At 32.6% G+C, this 9,027-nt stretch overlaps 1 protein-coding gene and 1 long non-coding RNA gene across 2 annotated transcripts in view; both read left to right on the forward strand.

The window, feature by feature from the left end:
* The first annotated feature begins 1,859 nt into the window (after positions 1–1,859).
* Positions 1,860–3,830, forward strand: LOC136065561 (uncharacterized). The gene is made up of 2 exons (XR_010627185.1): positions 1,860–2,206; positions 3,450–3,830. It is a non-coding gene; the product is annotated as an uncharacterized LOC136065561 (long non-coding RNA).
* A 4,079-nt stretch (positions 3,831–7,909) lies between these two features.
* The window catches only part of LOC112015947 (UPF0481 protein At3g47200), a 3,492-nt gene continuing 2,374 nt past the window's right edge, over positions 7,910–9,027 (forward strand). The window contains exon 1 of the mRNA XM_024048414.2: positions 7,910–7,998. The gene's annotated coding sequence lies outside the window, so the exon portion shown is untranslated. The remainder of the gene's footprint in view (positions 7,999–9,027) is intronic.

The following is a 9,027-nucleotide window of genomic DNA, read 5'->3' on the forward strand; positions in this document are numbered from 1 at the left end:
AAGACTAATTCTATATCAATTATGCACATATCCTACAAAATGTTAGGTTTTTAAAATTAACAAGTTCACATTGGAAATGTAGCCAAAATTAAAATATTTAGGTGGATGTGTAGGAAAAAAAAAAAAAAAACTGAGAAAACCAAGATAAAGAATTAATAACTTAGCCACTCAAAGTGATTCCCACCGAGGAAAGAGAATAAGTATTTTACTTTTTACCATTAAAATAGAATTATATTATTCAATTTACAAAGTGATAAATATAAAGAAAGAAAATTGTGAGGGTTTAAACTCTGAACGTCTCTATTAAAAATTTTAAAAAAATGTTAACTGAGTTACAGGACTCTTGGCTTGATTGAGCAACAGAGTGAAATAAAATTAAGTTAGTTTAAAAAATAATAATAATAATTGTGTTGGTTTATTACTAGCGGTATAGTGTGTGCGGTGTATTCCATATGAGGAGCCTGAGTCTAAATGAATAAGGGGTTATTCGGCCAAGACTTGGACCAATTGAGCCCAGCTTTATGCAAATGAGGCTCCAATCGCCTCACCTCATGGAACTATAAGGTAAGAAGCATGTAGCCAGTAGCATGGACCAAACTAGCTAAAAGGCCAGACAAAGAGTTTCGACAAGAGATGAAAGAATTGGACTAGAGTCTGGACAATGAGTTGTGCAAGTTACAACCCAACCCAATTTCATTCCTATCTCTGCTTTTTATCACGTGCCAATGACGTTTTGTATAGAGTCATCACTTATCTATACCATATATAGGGCAAAATTTGCCAAATGGTATATTTTTCCAAAAAAATTAGGTGCGTAGCATGAGTTCAAAGTTAATTAGTTAGTTAGACTGTTTTTGAAAATCGATTTTGGCAAAATCGACTTTGGGCTGGAAAATAAACGCTATAGTGACGTTTTTTTTAGTGGCGTTTGTAAAAACGCCACTATAGGTACCATATAGTGGCATTTTCTATAAACGCTGCTATAGGCACGGAAAAAACGCCACTATAACGTTCATTTTCCAGCCCAAAGTCGATTTTGCCAAACTCGATTTTCAAAGACAGTCTAACTTACTAAATAACTTTGAATGCATGCCACGTGCCTAATTTTTTTGGAAAAATATATTATTTGGCAAATTTTGCCCCATATATAGAGTCATCTGTCCGGCAAAATTTTCCAAATGGTATATTTTTCCAAAAAAATTAGGTGCATGGCATGAGTTCAAAGTTAATTAGTTAGTTAGACTGTATTTGAAAATCGATTTTGGCAAAATCGACTTTGGGCTGGAAAATAAACACTATAGTGACGTTTTTTTTAGTGGCGTTTGTAAAAACGCCACTATAGGTACCCTATAGTGGCGTTTTCTATAAACGCTGCTATAGGCACTAAAAAAACGCCACTATAGCGTTCATTTTCCAGCCCAAAGTCGATTTTGCCAAACTCGATTTTCAAAAACAGTCTAACTTACTAAGTAACTTTGAATGCATGCCTCGTGCCTAATTTTTTTGGAAAAATATATTATTTGGCAAATTTTGCCCATCTGTCCTTGTATGCAGTAGCTGCTGCAGCCTTGTGCAGGAAATCTTTGTCTAATAATAATAGAAGCCTTGCATTTAATTTTGCAAGGCTTTTGTTGTGCTACCACATCATTAATCTTTTTTCAACTAAATTTTCTTATAATTTCTTTTTTGGTAATATTATGAGAAAATTTTACCTAATCCAACCTCTTAGACCCCAAATTTGAAAATTACGGCTTAAATCACTTTTAAGCTAATTCAAAAATTAACACCAAATTTAAGTGATTAACCAATTATATGGTACATGGACATCAAAATTAGCATGGATAAACATGTAAAACATAAACAATTAGCAACCCACGTAAATTTAAAGACTCTGTGGCACCACTACAAGAAACAATCCACTAAAATGTGGAGCAATCTTGTATTCGCAACCAAGCACTGATTACACCTTCAAGCCTCATGGCTAAATATGGGTGTGCTCCACTCATTCCCAAACGTCCATTCAACACTCAATTGTCTCTCAACCAAAAGTGGTCCAAAACTCAAATGCCTGACACCTGCAACTCCAACTCGCTCGACCAAAACTTCTTCGTCAGCAACTGCCGTTTTAGCTCTTGAACCCTTATAACCCAGTTTCAAATGAATCCACAAAATACAAAAATACAATTTATTTCTCGTGCTAATTCAGGTTTGATTAGTTTGCATCCTCTGAAGCTTTAATTTGTTTGTGTAGTGTCTCTCTCTGCCAATCACCCACTTTCACATGGACGAAAAATTGTTTGATAAAATACCTGACCGAGAGTGTTTTGTTCTTTTTCTAGATTTTGATTTTGTACAATGTCCAGGTTTAATAAGTGGACATGTATTCTTCTTCCTAAAGTATATTAATGACTTGGTAATGGCCAATTTAGCACGTGGTTTTTTGTTTTTGTTAATGTTTGATGTACTTTTTATTGTAGAAAAGCTAAGGCTTTTCCACCTTTTGTTGAGTATATAGATACTCATTAGCATTAACTCAAGCTTGATTTACATTGCAGATCAATTTTAGTATACATGGTACACTAAGGACAGAGCATGCTCAATGTCTTACAAGCATCTACACTCGACAATACATATTCCATGTCTTAGAGATACCCAATATGCAAAATCCATTTGCAATCCATGAACCCAGAACATATTCTATAGGAATCAAGTTCTTGGTCTCAGCTTCTTAAAAGATTTTCTCTGAATTGTCTATATAAAATATTTTTGAAAAATTATGTTAATCTATAATTTTATATAGAACAATGAGTTTCCTGATCAGACTTGAAATTTTTGAAGTGTTATATAATTCTAACCCACATATGTAAGAGGTTTGTGATGTTGCCGTGTTTAGTGTCCATATGTTGTATTCTTTTTTTGGAAAGAAGAGGAGACATCTAGGCTACAAGGCTTAGTCTTTTGTGACACCACAAATTTGATGGGAAGGCCAAATGGAATTTGGTGGAGGTTTTGAAACATGATGATGCCATATAACCTTTTTTCTTTTGGTTAGAGTAGGGGTCAAGAGAGAGCAGAGCACCCTGCAATTTTAACCCAAGTTGGGGTTAGAGAGATGATGCCTTCATCCCTCTCTATATATGTGCCTAATTTTGATATCTTACTGGGCACATTACTAATGGCATAAGCACAAGTGTAATAAGTGTCAGCTGACTGATCATTGACATAGCTTTTGTCTAGCTGAAAAGTAGTTTTCTTTTTCTTAACATACCTTTATTTGAATGCCTTTCTACTTGAAGTTTCTGCTTTTTATTTGCTTTTGAGAAGCCTTGAGTAGAGTTAGATAATGCAGTTGCTTCAAATTTAGTGATGGCATTGACTTGACATGTGATTATCTCTGTCCAACATTTAGTTGATCTATTCTAAAATTCTTTATTCACCTTTGTCTTTAGATATCAGAGCAGATTGAAGATGCTACTCTTTACTTTGATGCTGGATCTACAAAAAGTTTCCAATTTATGGGGGCATTTCATGAGTTGTTGGACCTTGGAGTACATGCTATTTGTAGTTTCTCTTGATACAGTAAGCTAATAGTGTCATGTGTCTCCTGACATGTCTTTTATTGCTTCTTTCAACCTGATAGGGATAAGTTTAAATAACTTCACATGTGAACATACTTCATAAACAGATATGTCTGTATCAATATGTGTGTGCGTGCATGTGTGCCAGATATGGTAGCAAACCATCTTAGAGATTACCCAGTTTGTTGCTCACATCTCAAGCATGTTGTAATTTGCATTTGCTTCAACTCTAGGTTATTGATTGGAATTCAATCTGATGCTGCAAGGAAAATAGTGTTCATCTCATCTCATCTCATCATAGGTTTGTTAAGCAAGATTTTTATCTAAATGCTGGCTGATATCTCTCATCCCTCTACCACTTGAGCCAAGGCCCAATTGCTATATCTTGCCTTTTTTTTTTTTTTGGAGTGAAATGTAGTTACTTTTTCTTTTTGGATAAGTTAGTCAACTATAAGTATTACACTACTATTTTTCAATATATAAGAGAATCTATTGTTGTCACCATTGGATGCATTTCTAAGACTTTACTCTAGGTGTAACTTTGTGTTCCTTGATACTTAATTTTTGACAGGGTGCACAATCTATCTCTGTGTTTGTTTGTGAACTTTTACTGTNGTTGTATCACATATGTCACACCGATTTCAAAAGGAAGTAAAAGAAAAAAAAAATCAAATGATTAATTTAATTTAATTGTTAAGGATTAAAATGAAAATTTAATAAAAGTAATGCTAAAATATTTTTTTAATGAATTTTTTCTATTTAATTTGCCAGATCATTGTATTATTATAATAATACAATGATTATTGTAAATGTTTTTCATATATATATTTTTTCGGTAGTATGTTTTTGCCAATCATTGTAGTCAATAAATTTGTTTTGCTGCGTTGCTGAATTAATTATGTGACAAATTCAATTAATGCTCTCTTTTTGTCTCTCTCTGCAAGTTTTGTTAAGACGTGCAATCAATATATGCTGCTTCTGATACAGTCATATGTTATTCGATTTTTCTGTTATACATGTACAATCTTTCTTTTCTTTTTTTTTTCCTATCTAATAAAATGGGACAATCACTATGAAAATACACATCTAATCCAAAGCCCTCTTAAAAAGAACAGTATTTGTATGACAAAACCATATTCGGCTATAAGGCCTTGCTAAAATTGATAACTTAGTTGTAAATATGTGAGAGTTAATATGGAAAATAAATGGTTAGTCAAATGTAATCTTACATTGAAAAATGAGAGAGACTCTTATTATTTTTAAATATAAAGATTAATGGAATATTATGTTAGATACATGTGCATGGGAAAGGTAAAAGGAGAAGGTGTCTAAATAGTGCTGTGTAATTAATTTTTTCTAAATAAATATTATTCATAATTTTTATTATTCAATTTATCTTGTATTATTTCCATTTTTTTTTTTGTGTGTTTGCACCAATGGAAGATCTTATCGGTGTTTAGGGATAAGTGTTTGATGTAGAATAAATATCCTTGCATAATTTTCTTGAGAAGCTGGATATTTAGATGTTAAGAGGGAGGAGCATGTAATTAAATATTTTTTGTCTGTTTTTTATTATTTTCAAACATATTAGTTATTTTGTTTGGGTAATTTGGTCTTTTATGATGTTGTAAGAAATTTAAGTATATTTTTGTAACTTTTTATTTTCGAAGAAAACGGTAAAAATCCTAAAAGACTCTTAAAAATATGTATTTTTTTAGAGTGGTTTTCTGAGAATGTCTAAAATTTCTAAAGGGTTCTAGATTTATTTTTCCTTGATTCGTCGAGGCTTCATTAAGCTAGAACTACATCTAGCTTACTGCTTGAAACTCTTTAGCTTTATCTTGAAAGATAGGCATCCTTTATTTGTTTTCTAGATGAGAGGAAGTCCCTTTTAGGCAGAGTAGTCCTAACCTTTTTACACTTTACAATGTTATATATATATGTGTATATATATATATATATATATATATGTTAAAAATATATTAGCTCATTAGCATAGGCCTAAGCTTAATTCTACTTTGTGTGCAAACCAAGTCTCCTACTTGTACTAGAAGTCTATTAGTCTAGGGTTTAGTCTATTATATATACATATGTTATGATTCACTGTAATACAAGATTTGTACTACACTATAATATATTATTGATGTAGTTTTCTCCGTGAATGTAGGCTGTTAGACTGAACCACGTAACCCTCGTGTGTTATTGTGTTTTATACTTTATGCTTTCGCTTCTACATCCATACTAGCATATTTAACATGGTGTATCAATGCTAATATTTAACATGATATCAGAGCCACCTTCTTGTGGCCATGATTTTCTGTCCTTGCGGTATATTTAAGAGCAATCTTTGTCTTCCTCGGTGTTTTTTTTTCGTTGCGTTCATCTTCTTTGGGTTTCTACTGCTTTCGTCAAAACTCTCTAATATAGTCAAGCCACCATTAGAAGTCGCATCAACACTGCAAGACCATTGTCTTACCGTCACAAAGCCAAATTTCATTCAAGGGATCTTCTCAACCTTATCAAATCTCAAAATTTCATCAAACTTCCATCTTGAGTTTGGGAGGGAGTGTTAGAGATATATCAGCCCATTAGCATAGACCCAAGCATAATTCTACTTTGTGTGCAAGCCAAGTCTCCTATTTGTACTAAAAGTCTATTAGTCTAGAGTTTAGTCTATTATATATGCACATGTTATGATTCATTGTAACACAAGATTTGTACTACACTATAATATATTATTGATGTAGCTTCCTCCATGGATGTAGGCCGTTAGGCTGAACTACGTAATCCTTGTGTGTTATTGTGTTCTATACTTTAGGCTGAACTACGTAATCCTTGTGTGTTATTGTGTTCTATACTTTATACTTTCGCTTTCGCTTCTGCATCCATACTAGCATATTCAACATGGTGTATCAATGCTAATATATAATAATAAATATATATATATATATATATATATCTATATTGCTGTTTATTTTACTTTTACGTGATTTGCATTGCAGGCATGAAACACACCCAGTACTCTTCATTGAAAAGTTTGTTTGGAATGATATGAACAATCAAATCTTGGTGGGGCTTACGGTGGATGCCATGATCTCCAACCTCTCGCACAAGTCTTTCAACTTTGAAGATCAGATAAAGAAAGAGGCTCCTTTCTTTGTAAACAATCCATCTATTAATTTGTTTGGGGCCGAATCGTACAGCAGAGTTTCATTTCATTCACACTAAAGGTGCTAAAAGGTCTGTGTGGCAATTTTTCATTTATGTAATTAATGTAGCAGTGAAAACAAGCTTGATCATTTTGGATTAGCTAGGTTCGATACCTTCTTCTTTCTCTTGCACTTGCGGTTATTTATAACTTATACACCTCTGTTTTGCAAACATGCAAATGTAACGTAAACTTTACAGCTTTTGATAAAGCTCAAATTGATAATAAATTAATAACTGTATATATATACTTATGGTTCGCTAATTCATCTAGCTCTATAGGCATAAAATGTATGATTGTATTTTGACACAAAATCTTAAGTTTTAAACTTTGACTTTTGAGAATACTATTCTAATTAGCTTAATTGGTGAAGTTAATCTCTTGAAACCAAATGAGATATTTGAGGTTCAATTATCTCACCTACACCAATGAAGCGAACTTATCAAATTTTTTATTTTTTATTTTTTACTTTTATTTTTCTTTTTATTATATCTTAGATTTCAACGGCATAGCATTTTATTGCAAGTGTAAGGTTTATTTTATTTATAATAAATTTCCCAAGATTTGAAAATTTTATGCTCAAAATTTCAAGTTCCTAGCAAAACTAGAATGACAATAAGGTGATTGCACATCACAAGAGGTTTAAAGAGGCATTGCATGTTACTTGATAATTTAGTTATAAGATTACAAAAAATTAATTTGATGGCCTCCGGATGAATCCTGTTTGGCTGTCAAACTTTCAATATATTTTATCTCAAGTATATAAAGTTATAAAACCATAAAGGAAAAATTTTCAATTCGAACCCATTATAGACGTGTAATTGTACTCAAATGAAGGAGCGCTCCCTAAATGTTGGAAACCTAATTTGTGTAGTGTACTTGTGCATGTTAATTAGGATATGCAAGGATGATTCAACCTTACAACTGGAATATATATTTGTAGACAAGGAAAAGAAAAAGGCAAGAATGACTAGAATCTTTGAAGACTAAAGAAAAAGAAAAAGAAAAAGAAAAAGCAAGGAAGAGGGTAGATATAAAGAGAAATAGGAACATGTAAAAAGTTAAAGGAGCAAATTTCTTGCTTATATAATTCATTTATGGAATAGTTTGGAGACACAACAAATTTGTAGGTTATTTACCAAAGTGGCGAAAGGTCTCTTGTGTTGTGGTTTCATCTTTCAAGTCGGCATAACAAAGTCATTGTCGTAGAAGGTGCTATTCTCTCTCTCTCTCTCTCTCTATATGTGCACCATTGTCTTCACTCATCCATTCATCGAAATGGTATCTCCAGAACAACTCAAGAATAAAGATGGCATCCACGAGAATAATCTCTACAAGGACCACTCTTGAGTTGGATGGTCTCAGCATAAACATATCGAATGTTTTCTTCATGCTCCTTTATGGTACTGACTAAATTCTCCAAGCTTATTGGAAGTTTTTCAATACGCTGAATAAAAAACTTGAGGTATCTCAATTTGCGTTGTTCCATCACTTCCATGGTTTTCAATTCATCTTTGCCACGGACATGGTGAAGAGGCCCTATTGAAATAACCTGAGGAGTGTAGTGTTCGTCCTTCAATTTGAGAAGATAATCTGGAACCCTATAGATGCAACACTCATGTGATAAGGAAGACCCCAAATTTTCTATCCTTTTTTGGATTTGATTTACCACATCTATACATTGATGTTGGATTTCAATTGTTGAACTTTCTCCCTTTTGAATTTCAGTCTTTGATGACTTAATTTTTTCCATCTATCAACTTCACTTTCTGATTTTCCTGATGACAAAACAATTAATATTCACTAGCATTACAAATATGGAATAGATAGTTCTAATGATGTAGGAGCTTTAGGGGCCTTAGCCGTCCTTTGAATTTCATGCTACGAAGTAAGAACCTATTCCTGAATAAATATCTACAATGAAAGAAATCTTTGAAAAAGTTTAACCCAAAACAAGAATTGGGGAAAATAGAGAGAGGGAGAGAGAAAAAACTGAATCTTCTATTCCAATCTATATTATTCTAATGAATGTTCCCGTACAAGGCTAACAATTTCATAACAGATTAGTGACTGTAATTGTCTTGGATAACACATGTGTGAGTGCTGACTAGATTAGTAATAGCACTAACAGCACGTGTGGATGATTACACTCTAACAATCTTATCAATTCTCCTCACCGTTAAACTACAAAAATTTCCTTCTTGTTTGATGTAATATGTTCACTTTTTTTTTTTTTTTTTG

The sequence above is a fragment of the Quercus suber genome, unplaced genomic scaffold, assembly GCF_002906115.3.
Source record: "Quercus suber isolate HL8 unplaced genomic scaffold, Cork oak 2.0 scaffold_1023, whole genome shotgun sequence".
Taxonomy (NCBI): Eukaryota; Viridiplantae; Streptophyta; class Magnoliopsida; order Fagales; family Fagaceae; genus Quercus; species Quercus suber.